This window comes from Lissotriton helveticus, chromosome 9, assembly GCF_964261635.1.
Source record: "Lissotriton helveticus chromosome 9, aLisHel1.1, whole genome shotgun sequence".
In the NCBI taxonomy this organism is placed as follows: domain Eukaryota; kingdom Metazoa; phylum Chordata; class Amphibia; order Caudata; family Salamandridae; genus Lissotriton; species Lissotriton helveticus.
Genome location: NC_136070.1, coordinates 705,820,795 through 705,836,573, shown reverse-complemented (window position 1 = coordinate 705,836,573; position 15,779 = coordinate 705,820,795).

Genomic DNA, 15,779 nt, shown 5'->3' with positions numbered 1-15,779 from the left:
TTTTAACTAAGTTCACCCTACCATATATGTTTAAAGGTAGAGTGTTCCATCTAGTCAGGAGTTTTCTGATCTCTTTTACAACTGTTAACCAGCTAGTCTTAGGGGTATCATCTAGGTGTTGAGTGAGATAGACCCCCAAGTATCTGATTTTAGATTTTGCTTCTAGAATACGGACAGGATTATTCCAGCTCATTATATCAGTTTTGTCTCTGTTAATGCTGTACCCTGATATTGAACCAAAGTCCTCGGCCAGTCTGAATAATCTTGGTATTGCTTCCTCTGGATTGGACGTATATAGGAGTAGATCATCAGCGTAAAGAGCTGTCTTGAGCTCTAGATCTCCTATTTTGAATGGTTTAATTTCTGGGTCTTGTCTTAAGGAACATACAAAGGGCTCAATATAAATATCGAATAGGAGGGGAGACAGGGGACAACCCTGCCTTGTCCCTCTAGAAATATTCAGCCAGTCGGTCAGACTGCCATTAACCAAAATCTTAGCTCTGGGGCCCCTATATAAAGTTTCAATTCCCCTAATAAATATCTCTGGGAAGCCAAAATGTATCATTGATTTCCAAAGGAAGAGCCAATTCACCTGGTTGAACGCTTTGGCCGCGTCTATAGCTACAATAGTAAGCAGTACTTTTCTTTCAATTGCAATGTCTATTGCTCCAATAACTTGAAAAGTCAATTCGTTCAGTTGGCGACCTGGTATAAATCCCCGCTGATCTGGGTGAATAATTGACTTAATTATTTTTGCAAGCCTGGACGCCAGAATACCAGAGTAAATTTTTAGATCTGAGTTTACAAGTGAAATTGGCCGGTATGACTCTATCTTTTCCGGATCTTTGTTTGGTTTGGCTATCAGTGAAATTGTAGCATCTAACCAGGAGGAAGGAATTTGCTCTCCCTGAATGAATATTTTATTAAAAAGTCTCTGTAGTGGAACCAAAATTTCTTCCACGTTGTCTTTGTAGACCTCTGTCCGGAGTCTATCAGGGCCAGCGGCCTTATTTCTAGCCATCTTCTTCAATTGTAATCTAACCTCTCCCTCTGTTATCTCAGTAGCTAAAAAAGCTTTGTCAAGGTCATTTATCTGAGGCAATTCTATTGAGGCCCACCAGTTATCCAGTTCTCTCTGCGGCCCATTATTCTTCTCCTGATATAGTTCTTCATAAAACATTCTGGCTTCTCTTTTAATCTCAGTATCTTCTGTTAGGATCAATCCAGTCCCACGCTGTGTTAGAGATTTAATATTGTTTCTGCTCCTCTCCGTCCTGGCCTTCCAAGCTAACAGGGACCCACATTTCTCGCCATATTCAAAATTGCGGAGCTTACTTACTTCCCACTTATCTAAAATTGTTTTTTCAGCTCTTGTTTTGAAATCCGTTTGTAGTTCTAATATTTCCTTCTCAAGTCTTGGAATATTGTCTCTATCTTCCAAAACAGCAAGTTGAAGTTGCTGTTCTTTTAGTTTAATTAATTTGAGTTCTTGAATATCTCTATCTTTTTTAAGCTTACGGCTTAAGATCACTTGAGAGCCATAAATTCCTCTTAAGTAAGACTTAAATGTGTCCCATATGATACGATCTGAAGCAGTATTTTCATTAAACCTAAAAAATTCCCCAAAACTTTCCTTAACTTTATTTCTAACCTCAGCGTCTAATAGAATCGTCCTATCAAGTGTCCACCTATTTTCTGATATTTTATTTTTGAAGGTTATTTGTAACTCCACCACGGAGTGATCTGACAAACCCACCGGAATATAAGAGACAGAAATGGTATTAGTTAAAAAGGATTGGTCTAACCAAAAAAAGTCTATTCTTGAAAACTGGTGATATTTTTTACTAAAGAAAGAATACTCTCTGAGGTCGCCATATTTAACTCTCCAGATATCTCTTAGTGTATAGTCTTTCATAATATTTTTTTAAAGCTAGAAGAGATTTTTGGGGAGGATTATATTTGGCTTTCGAGGTGCGATCCAGTTGAGGGTCTAATAGGAGGTTAAAATCACCCCCTAGTATGACTGGAATTGTATGCTGTAACATATATTTTTCTAGCTTATGTAAAAAACATGCTTTATCTTCATTAGGGCCATAGTATACCCTGCACAAAAATCTAGTACCACCGATTGAAACAACTGCAGCCAACCACCTACCTGACTGGTCTGTACTCCAGTCATAAACCTTAATCCCTTTATTGGCCCTCACTACCATTGCAACTCCTCTGGTCGCGCCTGTTTGCTTAGAGCACAAGATCTCCTGAACCCAATTATATCTAACAAATAATTTTCTACATTCTTCTACTCCCAAGTGAGTCTCCTGTAAGAGGGATATACAAGCTCCAGAATTTTTCAGAAACTCACAGACAGTTTGTTGTTTCTTGTGGTTCCCCAAGCCATTCAAGTTCCAGGAGAGGATTTTACTACTAGATAGGGCCATTGTCTGGTATAGCTACCCCTACATCCAAAACTAATGGTGACCTGTAATTACATTTAAGTTTAAAGAAATACGAATTTACGGCATATGAGGACATTTTTATCTGTTTTTCCCCCTACCCCCTATGAACCCTCCCCATCCTCCCCCCGAGGAACCCCACCCTCCTGATGGGCGTGGATACGCCTTTAGGAGGCCCACACCCTACCACACCCGTACCGTGTAGAAAACATTGGTCTTTCCTTTTTTTTTTTTTTTTGTTGAGTTGTATCTTATGCAGTTCTCTCTTGTCCCCCCTCTTTTTTTTGTTTTCCCCCTCCCTCATTTATTATTGAACACCCGCTAAGGATACAACTAGCAAATAAGTGAATGGAAAATTAATTTAACTATTCCTTCATTTTAACTAATAACTCATCAACTTCCTCTGGGAAATGACAGGAGAACATCTTGTTGTTCCACACTATTTTAAGGAGAGCCGGGAATTTCATTTGTACCTGAGCCCCCAATGAACGCAATTCTGGCATTCTGGAGCCAAGCTCCCATTGTCTTTGAGCAGTTTTGCCCCCTATATCCGATCTTATCTGATAGGGGTTAGCACGATAGTGCAAAGAGGTACGTGCCAGACATCTGTTTAAGATCAACTCTTTCACACTATATGTTTGAAAATATACCAGAATTTTCCTGGGTGCCTTACGATCGGGGTGCAACCTAAAGGGGTCCCTGTGTACTCGTTGGATCTCAGCTTCTAGATTAATATCCGGTCTGTCTTTTAGAATATCTTCCCGGAGTAGTCTGCATACAAACCCCTTTATATCCTCCACTTCTTCTCCTGCAGGAATTTTGAGGATCCTAAGGTTGTTGCGTCGAGTTGTGTCTCCAACCTCTCCATATCCATTGTTAGAGTGCGGTTCTGCGCCCTTAATGCCTCTATGTCTTTAGAGTTTCCTTTAGAGATCTCTGAAATTGCCGTAACTTTACCTTCCAAGACACAAGTTCTGGCACTAATACCCTCAAGTTTAGCCTCTAGAAGGTCAAATATATCATGCAGACCCCTCTGGTTTTTCTCGGAAATCTTGAACTTACCCATCAAGTCATCTCTCAATGTATGAAATAGAGAACTAAGTCTGTCCCCTTCTTTTTCCATCCCCAACAGTTCGGCTGCTCCATCAAAATGAGGGGTTGAGCCATGTATATCCGAGGCAACAAGGGGCAAAGACTGTACTTTAGCGGTACTAATTAGTGTAGTTGAATAAAAAGGAATTTCAACCGATTTTGAAATCGCAGACTCTTCCAGTGGAGGGGAGACAGTTTGTGCTGCGTCCAATGGAATATCTGAATCTAGTCCCATATTCCGCCTGGAGATAGTCAGTGCCCCTGATTCTGGTTCTTCGTCACCAGAAATTAAATCTAGTACAGCGTACTTATTACTCAGGGGTAAAGAGGAATAAGGGGAGGGAACCGGAATTTTATTATTTAAGCTATTGCCCTCATCTACTGTAGGTGTTTCAGCTACCTTAGAGCCTGTTTTAACCGTCGCTACTCCTGTAGCACCCTCCTTAAAATTCACTGCCTGTTCCATAATTTTGAAGAAGCTTTTTAACGAAGGAGTTCCTCTGGGTGCTTGTGATTGTTTTGTGGCTTTGGTTGACTTACTTCTCCCTCTCCCGGCCCCTACCTTCCTATTCTGTTTAAGGGGAGAGATATGAATCGGGCCACTTCTATCAGCAGTATCAGAAAAATTCCAGACCCCTTGTTTCCTGAGGTCTAGCTTTGACCTTAGTTGGTATCGATTTCTTACTTCTCCTATTTTCTCTTTAGCTGAGGTTTCTTGCCTTTTACTGTGCTTTGAAGAGTGGTCAACAGAAGAATCCCCCTCCACAATACCGCTTTCCTTAGTATTTTCGCCTGCGGTAGCTGTGGTAACAGTGATAACACACTCACTCTCCCTCTCACTTTGGGGGACTATTGAATGTCTCTGTCTGTCTGCCTCCATGCAGACCTCCCCCTTAAATGCCTCCTTACCGGTTCTAATTACTGCTGTACCGATTTCCCGACATGCTGAAATTCTTACTCGGAACAGGAGCGCTGCCCTCGAACGCGCCCACAGACTACAGCAGTTTACCCTGAGCCCAGTCGATCTCGCTATCGCCTTCTCAGAGCCGCTGTCACCGCTGACCTGCTTCCGCGTCTCCCTGCTCTCACTCTCGCTGTCGGTGATTCGGCACAGCTGCCCAAACTCCTTGACGTATCACCGTCCTCGTATTCCTGCAGGGTCCTAGCGCCTTCCAGTTCACCACCGTGATACAAACCTCCAAGCAAGAAACGGGAGAAATTTCAATAGTGCGCACAAAAGAAACCCTGTGAAAAAGCACTAATCTGTCTCACCGTATGATCCAACACGGTCGCCCATGAGTTTAGATGCTGAAAGACCAGTCTCCGCTCATCTTGGGTGTCTCGAGTGCAGAGCCTCGCAGCAGCCGCTAACCTGCCACCGCCATGTTCCTCGCCGAAAACCCCCCGACCTTGTTGAACTTTTGATGAGAAGTGGGTGTCATCTCCTTTAGGCTAGTCCTGTCATGTGTACCAATATTACATACATTTGTCCCATCCACACAACAGTAACAATTCTAAACAGGTGACCTTTTACCAAGTAGCTTGCTCCAGTCTCTTCGACACCAGGCTCTCGGTACTCTATCATAATCCGTTTACCTGACGTACATAAACATGTCCCCAGGCACGGCAGAATTATTCTGTATAAGGGTTACCACTTTTTTTATCCTTGGCCAACAGCCAGCAGTGCATTAACGCATTTGTTTAGAAAAGCATTTATGATTGTTTTCAAAACATTTATGATTGTTTTCAAAACATTTATGATTGTATTAAAAACATATTGATTCTACAAAAAACCCTGGAGTGACCACTTTAGTATAAAAGACCCTCACTTCCACCTAAAAATTAGGGGAGAATTCCTTCCAAGCTGAGACGAGGTCCTGCATGCTCAATCTTCGACACGCGGCGGTCTGACATCCCTTGCAGGCTGTCATCCTCGAAGCAGAGATGGGGTCCTTCATTCTCAGATATGAAAGATAATCTGCACACCTTTAAAAATTTCAAAAATCACTGAATCAATCGTACTCAAACGTAATCTGGCTGTTGACCCCAATCCTGACTAGCTCCTGTCGGGTATAAAACTCAAAAACAAAAAACAGAAACTGTTTGTTAGGGACGCACTTTTCACAAGCCCTTACGGTGCTGAATGTGTTTGTAAATTCTACTCATTTACATACAATGCAGTTATTCTGATGCAATCCAAATTTATCACTCAAAAAAGTATAACATGAAATCTTTCTTGTACATAATCAAATCAGTTAGTCGGGATGCTTCCTTTCTTGTCTTTATTCTTATCAATTTGTTCTGATTCCTTGACATAGTGTAGAAGACGTTACATACATAAGGATCATAGAGTGTTCACTACTCCCAATGCATTTTGGTTAGTACCTTCGTCAGGGGAATACTAAAAATAATGAAAACAGTGTTTGTAATCACACAAAACAAATTTCTACTTATTACTGTTTTTACATTATTCTCAAGGGATAGACCCTACCGCTCTCACCAAGCGTGTAATAATGATTATTTATAGTGTTCACTGAACAAAGAATCCAACGTAGTGTGACGTAATTGTGTGTTTAAAAAACCTTGTGGTATATGTTGAAAAAACTCATCCAAAGTGCCATACATCCTAAAAAGTGCCCTTCAACCATGTGCTCCGTGTGAGTGCTTGTTAATACCCAAACACTCACCTGTAGCAAAACACAAAAAATCCTAATGGCCAGATAACAAACGGTACCTATAAAGCAAAAAACCAAAAGATATATAGCCTTTTGCCATAATACTTGCTCTGCAAAATGAACCGGTATGTACTTAACCAATAATAACCACCACTTTAGTCCGTTGCCTGCAATTCTTCGAAAAATAAACTCTCGAAGACTCAATGTCAGTGCAAGGTATTCTACAAGAAAAAACGACAGACGAAAAGCCATCCCTTAACTACTGCCATATTCATGTTCTAGCTCAAGAAACGTGATACCTCACAACTTTTAACATCAACCGTACCTTTATCACGAACGCCACCTATTCTTCGCTACTCGCCCCATGTTAGTGTGTTCGCCTGCACAAGTGCGCACGCCACGTAAATGACATATAACATTGCCTCCCTCAACGCGTTTGTTTTGAATAGTTTCCGTAAACAAAAATAGAAAACGGACTGTGTTTCTACAACTCACTCTACGTGAAATGATAGATGATATGCTCGATATTGTGGGTTACCAAAAAACTTTATTGAATACTTGACCCGCTATGAATGTGCTGTGCTGTGCTTGCATTTTGACTCTGATGTCTGTATGTCAAAGATACCTTGTGATTCCTTACTCGACCACAGAATAATAAGATAACAACACCTAAAGGCAAGCTAAAGTGTCCTATTTTCACGGGCTATATCAAAAATGAGAAACAAAAATTAATATTGATAAACGTACAACTCAATGTGTATCAGTGACCTACGTGTGTATATTATTGCCCCTTCTCAAACACCTTGTAAACTCATTGTTCAGTGACCCAGACAAACAACATCATTAAAAGTATATACAAAAAGTACACATTGGTACAATCGCAATTGCCACAAAATGCTAAAATGAAACATACCATACCGCAATTACGTTTCACGATTTTGGAAAAGGTGTTGGAGTCCGAACATGTTAATGCCACCCGACACTTATCACAAAGAGAGACATTTTGGATACGTTTTTTAAAGACCTTGGTATCAAGTGGGCTGAATGATAAAATCGAAATGTTCTGTTTTCTATGAGCATTTTGTGGCATTGCTATCTTGTGCTCGGGATTAAATCTCCGAACGAATCCTTAATTGAAGACTTTTATTGAATTACCAGTAAAACTCTAGAACTTTAGAATGCATTTTCAGCTGTTTGCCATTTGAATTTATTTTTTCTGTAATAGGGTAAACCATCCCTCACTATTTACAACCAGCAATTCCTCCAATCTCCCACAATCTGTGTCATAAGAGAGGTAACATGCCTAAAAAGAACCCATGACGTACACTAAATTAGGTTGACATGACCATATTTTGAGGACTCGGCTCGCACTTTGGCCAGAGCCTCCAGACAGACCCCTGGCTCGGCTCTTCTACTTGCTCTGCTCCTGCTATAAATTCTCGAGCTCACCCATTTCTAATGCTAACACTTTTTAATCCACCTGCGCCGGTATTTTATATTTTCACTTAAGTAAGAATGATGACTCGCAGGTTTGCTTTACTGAAGTAATCATTTCTATGAGCTTCAGCAGTGTTTTACCATGCACTGTTTTCTCGCTAAAGCACTGTGACGCAGTTGTATTTTAAGCAGATGGGCTGATTGCAGGGCGACTAGACCAGTCCAGGAACAAAATGAGTACATACCTGCCAACTCACACGGTGCCACAGTGTGAAATACGAGCCTCCAGACAGACCCCTGGCTCGGCTCTTCTACTTGCTCTGCTCCTGCTATAAATTCTCGAGCTCACCCATTTCTAATGCTAACACTTTTTAATCCACCTGCGCCGGTATTTTATATTTTCACTTAAGTAAGAATGATGACTCACAGGTTTGCTTTACTGAAGTAATCATTTCTATGAGCTTCAGCAGTGTTTTACCATGCACTGTTTTCTCGCTAAAGCACTGTGACGCAGTTGTATTTTAAGCAGATGGGCTGATTGCAGGGCGACTAGACCAGTCCAGGAACAAAATGAGTACATACCTGCCAACTCACACGGTGCCACAGTGTGAAATTGGTATCCTCGGGGGAGAGAGCGCAAGCGATTCTCCCCCGGGGATATTCGCCCGATTGGTCCAGTCCAGAACCATCGGGAAAGGGAGCGTGAGCCAGCTGGTAGGGATTAGTGACGCGCATTTAGCTACTGCGCAGTCTGGAGGTTTCTCTGTCGGGAGGGGCCGTTTTTGCCGAGGAGGCTCGACTCTCAGCTGTTTTCACCAGCGTTTGACAATGGTTTCACAGGAGGAGCTCAGGAATGCGCTCCGAGTGCTGGCGGCGGCCAGCAGTGAAGAAATTGAGGCTGTTGGGGGTGTTTTGCCAGCGGTGCCCCCTGCCAGGCCTCCCAGAAGGAATGCTGCAAAGGGGGTCCAGCGTGCTGTGGATGCTTGCAGAGCCCTATCAGTGGGCACAAGAGGACCCCGAAGAGCTCGCCAGTCCAGGGGCAGGAGGGCGACGCCGGTGAGGGGAGTTCAAAGGGCAGTTTCAGGATGCCGCCCCTCGCGCTCCCTCTCCCCAACATACCCCGGTGGGCATGGAGGTCCTGGCAACAGTCAGGGTGAGTCCAGGGTGCAGCTGGGAAAGATGCCAGGGTTTGGGAGGGGCAGTTGTCAGTTGCCCTCAGTGCCAACAGGGGCGCAGCCAGGTAGCAGTCAGTGCATGGCGCAGGACAGGCTTGCCAGGCCCAGGCCAGTAGCATTTTTTAGTGTTCCCCGAGGCCAGGTTATGGGGCAGCCTGCTGGGTCTTTTAACAGCCAGATGGAGGGTCAGGAGGGCATGGGGAGTGCACAACAGTCTGTTACATTGGTGGATTACTCTAGCGAAAGTGAGGATGGCACTGATGACCAGCATTATCAAGAGGTCTCAGTCTGCAGGCTAGAGCGTAATGTCCCTGCATTTTTTAAAGCAGTGGGCGGTTCCAATCCTCCCCCCAGCCCTGGGGTGTCAGACTTTTCAGTGGTACAAGTGGGCCTGGATGGGGGGACGGGTTGCCCAGATAGTGGCTTCCAGACAGTGCGCAGGCAGTGTGAAGGGCTTGGTGACTCTTTGGGGGGGGCCGGGTGGAATGAAGAGGCCCCAGGGGAGGATGTTGCTTTCTCTGTTGAAATGGATGTAGAACACACCAGTAACTTCCCAGACTTCCTATTGCCAGCAGCGCGACGGGCGCCGTGGGGATATTCACAAGATGACGAAGATCTAGGGGAGGCACTGGATGGACAATGGGTGTGGGTTGAGCATGCCCGTGCCCAGAGCCCCTACACTGACAATGGCAGGGTTGTGGGTGGGAGCGGGGAGGGGGTTTGCAGGTAAGCATCGGAAAAAGCACCTCGAGCGGGTTGAGGGAGCACAAGGCAAAGGCGAAGGGAGTTCTCCATCGTGGGACAGATAGCGGACTGCAGGACAGCGACAGGGCGGCCGCTGTACACAGTGGTTTAAACGTAGAATTTTCAGCGGATTCTTCACAGGCGGACAGGTTGTTAGAGCGGGAACCTGTTTCGAATTGGAGAGAATATGACGGAGGCGTGGGGGACGGTGAATGTCCTGGAGGCAGTCATCAAATTCTTTACCCACAAAGTACATGGGCCAGGGACATGGAGGATGAAGGGAACGGTGGGGAAGGGGTTGGTAGGCTAAGGTCTGGGAGCAAGCGTAAGGTGGTGGGAGGAGGGAGGGGGAGTGGGTCAACGAAGTCTGTTAAATCTTTTCAGGTCGAGCTGCAAGGCGAAGTACCTCCGGATCTGCGAGAGCATCACGAGCGGATAACTCAAGCGGATTTGAAGAAAAGGGCAGAGCAACTACCAAAGGGTAAGCCAGAGTGGTGGAGGGCCTGGGGGTGGGGAGGTCAGGGGGAAGGGGGGCTGCACAGTTGGTTGACAAGGAAACGGTAAGACTGAGACAACAAGACACGTCACCAGGAGAGGTAGTGCTTAAGGATAGTATGGGTAAGGTGCAGGACTTGGTAAAAGATATTTCAGCTGTGCACAAAAGATTGCCGTATATGGGTTCGGCTATGCCATTGGGCTCTCATTTGTCTTTAAAGACGAAACAAAAAATATGGCAACATGATTATGTAGATGTGTTTCGCTTGTTGCATAGGGACCTGCAGGCTAAGGAGGGGTCCAAGGAGGAGGAAATGGAACTTGCTAGGCGCCCCAGAGTCCCGCGTAGCATAGATAACTGGACATCGGCATTCCTCATCTTTGCCAGTATTTACTGTGAAAGATATCCGGACAGGGCAGTCTCTTTATTTAAGTACATGGACTTTGTGCGGAAAGCGCATATGCATTTTGGTGGTTTCTCATGGTTGAATTACGACGAGGAATTTAGAGCCAGGATGGTTTTGGACGGGGATAGACCTTGGGGGGATATAGATACAGAATTGTGGCTGCAATGGATGTCTGCATCACACCCACCGGCGACGACTCATACAGCCAGTGGGCTGCCAGTGACATATCGGCCCTTTCAAGGGCGCGCCGCCCAGGGAGGGGCGGGATCCATGGTAGAGGACAAGCCAGTGGTCTGGGAGCCTGTTGGAACAACAACAGAGGCTACTGTAGTAGGCCGTACTGCAGATTTAAACACGAATGTTCCCAATGCGGCGGTAGGCACACATTGTCACAATGTTTATCCACAGCGCCACCTGCTAGGGGACACAAGCCGGCAGAGCAGATGCCAGCCACAAGGGGGAGGGGACAGCCCTTCCCACCTTTACCAAAAGGCTTTTACCCCAATTAAGTGGGAGCTTTTCATTCCATGGCTTGACTGCTATCCCGATAGGCAAGCGGCTGCCAAATTATATTGGGGTTTCAGAGAAGGTTTTCTCCTCAGCTATCAGGGTCCTCGGGTTAGGAGGTGGGTGGATAATTAAAAATCTGCAAAGGATTTCCCTGAGGTTGTCAGATATAAATTGAATGAGGAAGTGAAGCTAGGTCGAGTGGCTGGCCCATTTACGCAGTTGCCTTTTGACAATCTGATAGTTTCTCCCTTGGGAGTTATTCCCAAAAAAACGCAAGGCGAGTACCGAATGATACAGCATCTTTCCTGGCCGGAAGGTATGTATGTCAATGACTTTATTGCTCCTGAAGATACTTCAGTTTCGTACACTACGGTGGACGAAGCTTTGGGCATGGTGAAGGATTTGGGAAAAAATGCTGAGCTGGCAAAGTGTGACATACAATCTGCTTTTCGCCTTATTCCCATACACCCAGCCGATTTTGAGCTATTGGGCATGCAGTTTGAGGGTCAGTTCTACTTTGACAAGGTTCTACCAATGGGCTGCACAATATCTTGCTCCCTTTTCGAACTTTTTAGTACATTTTTGCAGTGGGTGTTTCAGCAGTGGTGTACTAAGGGTCGCATCTGTCACTACTTGGATGATTTTCTTTTTATGGGGGAGGCACAGTCAAAGCATTGTGAATTGGCGTTGCAGGCTTTTCAGTCATTGTCAGCAACATTTGGGGTTGCCTTAGCGCCGGATAAAACCGAAGGCCCGGCCACCATGATTACCTTTCTGGGCATTGAAATTGACACAGTGCAGATGATGGCTCGGCTTCCACAGACTAAGTTGGAAGAGATAAGGGAGTGTGTCAAAGGTGCTTTACAGGTTAAAAAATTACAGCTTCGACAGGTGCAGCGCCTCCTTGGTTATCTAAATTTTGCATGTCGCGTTGTCAGAGCCCTGATCTGTTGACTGGGTAGGAGTGTTCTGATTAACTCAGATACTCTGTCCATCACCACCCCCTTTTTGTAATTATTTTGGCTACCATGAGTGTGGAAGGGTATGCTCAGACATGAGTCCCTTGCTCATTGCACCATCAGGATTCAAGCAAGCCGGGCCGAAGACGGCTGTAATGCCAGAAACCGGTCCCCGGAAGCTTGTTTCCTTTCCAGTGAAGAATTGGCTTGGTAGTTTGGTCTGCCCTGTTCCCATGATGCACTGGGCCAGGGACAGACTAATTTGCATATAGCCAGGTTGCGAACTGGGATGGTGCAGTGAGCTAAAAAATGGTGATGGATCAAGCCCTGATCTGTTGACTGGGTAGGAGTGTTCTGATTAACTCAGATACTCTGTCCATCACCACCCCCTTTTTGTAATTATTTGCGTTGTCAGAGCAGGCAGGACTTTCTGCAGACAATTAGGCTTGGCAATGTCAGGAGCGACCATGCCCCATCACATAATCCGGGTCACTAAGAGTATGAGAGAAGATTTGCGCATATGGCTGTTGGAAGAATTTAATGGAGTGTCTTTGAATTTCATTTCGGAGGGGATGCTTTAGCAAATACAGCTGTATTCAGATGCGTCAGGTTCCCATGGCTTTGGTATCTTTTGGGATGGGCGCTGGTGCGCAGAGGAGTGGCCCCCATTGTGGAAATCTCAAGGTCGCAGCATTGCGTTCCTAGAACTGTTCCCATTGTTGGTAGCTTTGCTGGTTTGGGGTGCTGAATTTTGCAACAGGACAATACTTTTTCATGTAGACAACATGACGGTTGTCAATTTACTCAACAGACAGAAGGCAAAAGATTTGAGCGTACTGGGATTGTTAAGGGCATTTATGCTATTGAGTCTCAGGCTTAACATAGTGTTTAAAGCAAAACACATAGAGGGAGTGAATAACACTATAGCTGATGCACTTTCTCGTTCCCAGTGGGACAGATTTCGGTCGCTGGCCCCGGGAGCTGCAAGCAGAAAGACACCTATTCCTCTCCAGGTGTGGGCCCTCGGGGACTGAGGATTGTGCATCTGGTAGAGCAGTCACTAGCGGCAGCCACCCAACGAAGCTACAGGCTGGCATGGCAGGAATTTTTAAGTTACGGGAAAAAATTTCACAAACTACTCCCTAATCAAACATGCCCTTCATTTCTGTTCGATTTTATATTGGAGTTAGCGGATAGGGGGTTGTCACACACGACGATTGCAGGAAAACTGGCGGGGTTGTCTTTTTATGGGCAATTATATTGGGGTTTTGACCCAGCGAATAATGTCCTAGTCAAAAAACTGCTGAAAGGTCTGCAGAAGGAAGGGATGCATAAGAGCAAAGGTAGAGCCCCCATTTCTTTTGAATTGCTGCAGCAAATATTACAAACATTGCCAAGCTTCTGTTATGATTCTCATGAACTCAGAGCTTTCAGATTATGTATGATCTGGTCATTTTTCGGGGCATTCAGGGTTTCGGAACTGTTGGGATTACAGGCAGAGAGTGGCCTGGAGAGGTCAGATGTTGTGTTGGAGGGACAAGCGCTAAAAATATGGTTGAGAAAATCGAAAACAGACCAGATGGGGAGGGGTACATGGATACACTTACAGCCTAGCCTACATGTTGTCCGGTAAATGAATGGAAGGATTTTTCATTGGGACGGGTGTTAGAGGACGGGCCAATTTTTGTGCATAAGTCAGGTGGTAAGATTTCGAGTTATCAGCTGCTGTCTGTTTTGAGGAAGGCGCTGTTGCTCTTGGACAAAGATCCATCCCAATTCGCTACTCATTCATTCAGGATTGGAGCGGCATCAGAGGCTGCTAGACTGGGTCTGGGTTGGGGGGGGCAATAAAGCAGATAGGTAGATGGCGCTCAGCTTGCTGTATGCGTTATGTGCGAAAGTAAAAAAAGAAAAAAAAAAAAAAAAGCATAGAGTAGGAAAAAATGTGAAGAACTGTTTTGTTGTATTGCGGGTTCCGGTTGTAATACTGTTTTCTTTTGTATAGGTGAAGTTCGGTCTTGAGCACAAATAAGCAGCAAATATGGATTATAGGCCACTCCTTTGTCAAATGGGCTGCAATTTTTGCGGAGCATCAGATCTATGTAAGGAACCTCGGCATACCCAGCGAAGGACACGAACTTTACTGGTGCGGTAAAGGTGGGATGAGGTGGGATGCGTTGTTTCCTTTGCTGACAAAGATCAGATATGATAGAGGTGGACCTCATCCGTTGCTCTTACACCTTGGTGAAAATGACTTAGTCGCACTGTCTGGTTTGGCGCTAATAAAAAAAATGCAGTTGGATCTAACTATGATAAAGAACAATTGGTTGGGTACCACAATTGTATGGTCAGAATTTGTCTTCAGAAAGCACTGGAGAAATGTGAGATCCCAAGGGGCCATGGAAAAAGCTAGAAAGAAATTGAACAGGGCCATGAAAATTTTCTGTGTGGCATCGGGCATTTTGTACATATCACACGACAACATCACGGGCAGGGAGAGCCATTTGTTCAGGGAGGACGGGGTACATCTTACCCAATTGGGGATGGCGTATTATATCTTGGAAATACGAGATATGTTGTCCAAAGAACTGAAAGTGGATTTAGGGGTTTCTGCAAGAAGGGAGGAGGAATGAATAAAGACATCCTGGGTTGGACAGGGTGATGAGGTGTGGCAGGAAGGGGTGGGGTCAGGAAAAATCCTCGGTTTTTCCTGAGTGGCGGAATGGGGGGGGTCAACGCCTAGAGTGGGCTTGACCGTCCTTCATGAGAGAGGGTGGGGGAAGGAATAGGTTGGGGGAAAAAGGAAGGAAAACAAGGAAAGGGAATATGTTAATATATGGGGTGATTTCATAAAATGACGTTGATGGTTTTTGGAAAATAAATGTGACAAGAAAGAAGTTGAGAAATATATTTATGGTTTTGGCCTGAAGTTCTAAATTGCACGGTTTTGATGACAATGTTTTAGAAACATAGAGTTAATTAATTAATATTATAAATTGCCTGATCTTATGAATAAAGTGGCCTTTTATGCTACAAGTGATGTTGTCGGTGATTATTGGAGTTGTGGGCTGGGTTATCTTGGGCGATGGTATCCTCGGGGGAGAGAGCGCAAGCGATTCTCCCCGGGGATATTCGCCCGATTGGTCCAGTCCAGAACCATCGGGAAAGGGAGCGTGAGCCAGCTGGTAGGGATTAGTGACGCGCATTTAGCTACTGCGCAGTCTGGAGGTTTCTCTGTCGGGAGGGGCCGTTTTTGCCGAGGCCCACCCACCCAACCCTTTATAAAAAAAATGTAAAAAAAAAAAAAAACTTAATGATAAACTATTTACAAATAGAGTAACAATTAGCTTTTCTGCATTTCTGAGCAGATCACTAGCCACAAATAGGACAGGCAATTTGCTCTATGTGTCACTGCAAAGGCGGAATGGGGGGTCAACGCCTAGAGCAGGCTTGACCGTATTTCATGAGAGAGGGTGGGGGAAGGAATAGGTTGGGGGAAAAAGGAAGGAAAACAAGGAAAGGGAATATGTTAATATATGGGGTGATTTCATAAAATGACGTTGATGGTTTTTGGAAAATAAATGTGACAAGAAAGAAGTTGAGAAATATATTTATGGTTTTAGCCTGAAGTTCTAAATTGCACGGTTTTGATGACAATGTTTTAGAAACATAGAGTTAATTAATTAATATTATAAATTGCCTGATCTTATGAATAAAGTGGCCTTTTATGCTACAAGTGATGTTGTCGGTGATTATTGGAGTTGTGGGCTGGGCTATCTTGGGCGATGGTATCCTCGGGGGAGAGAGCGCAAGCGATTCTCCCCCGGGGATA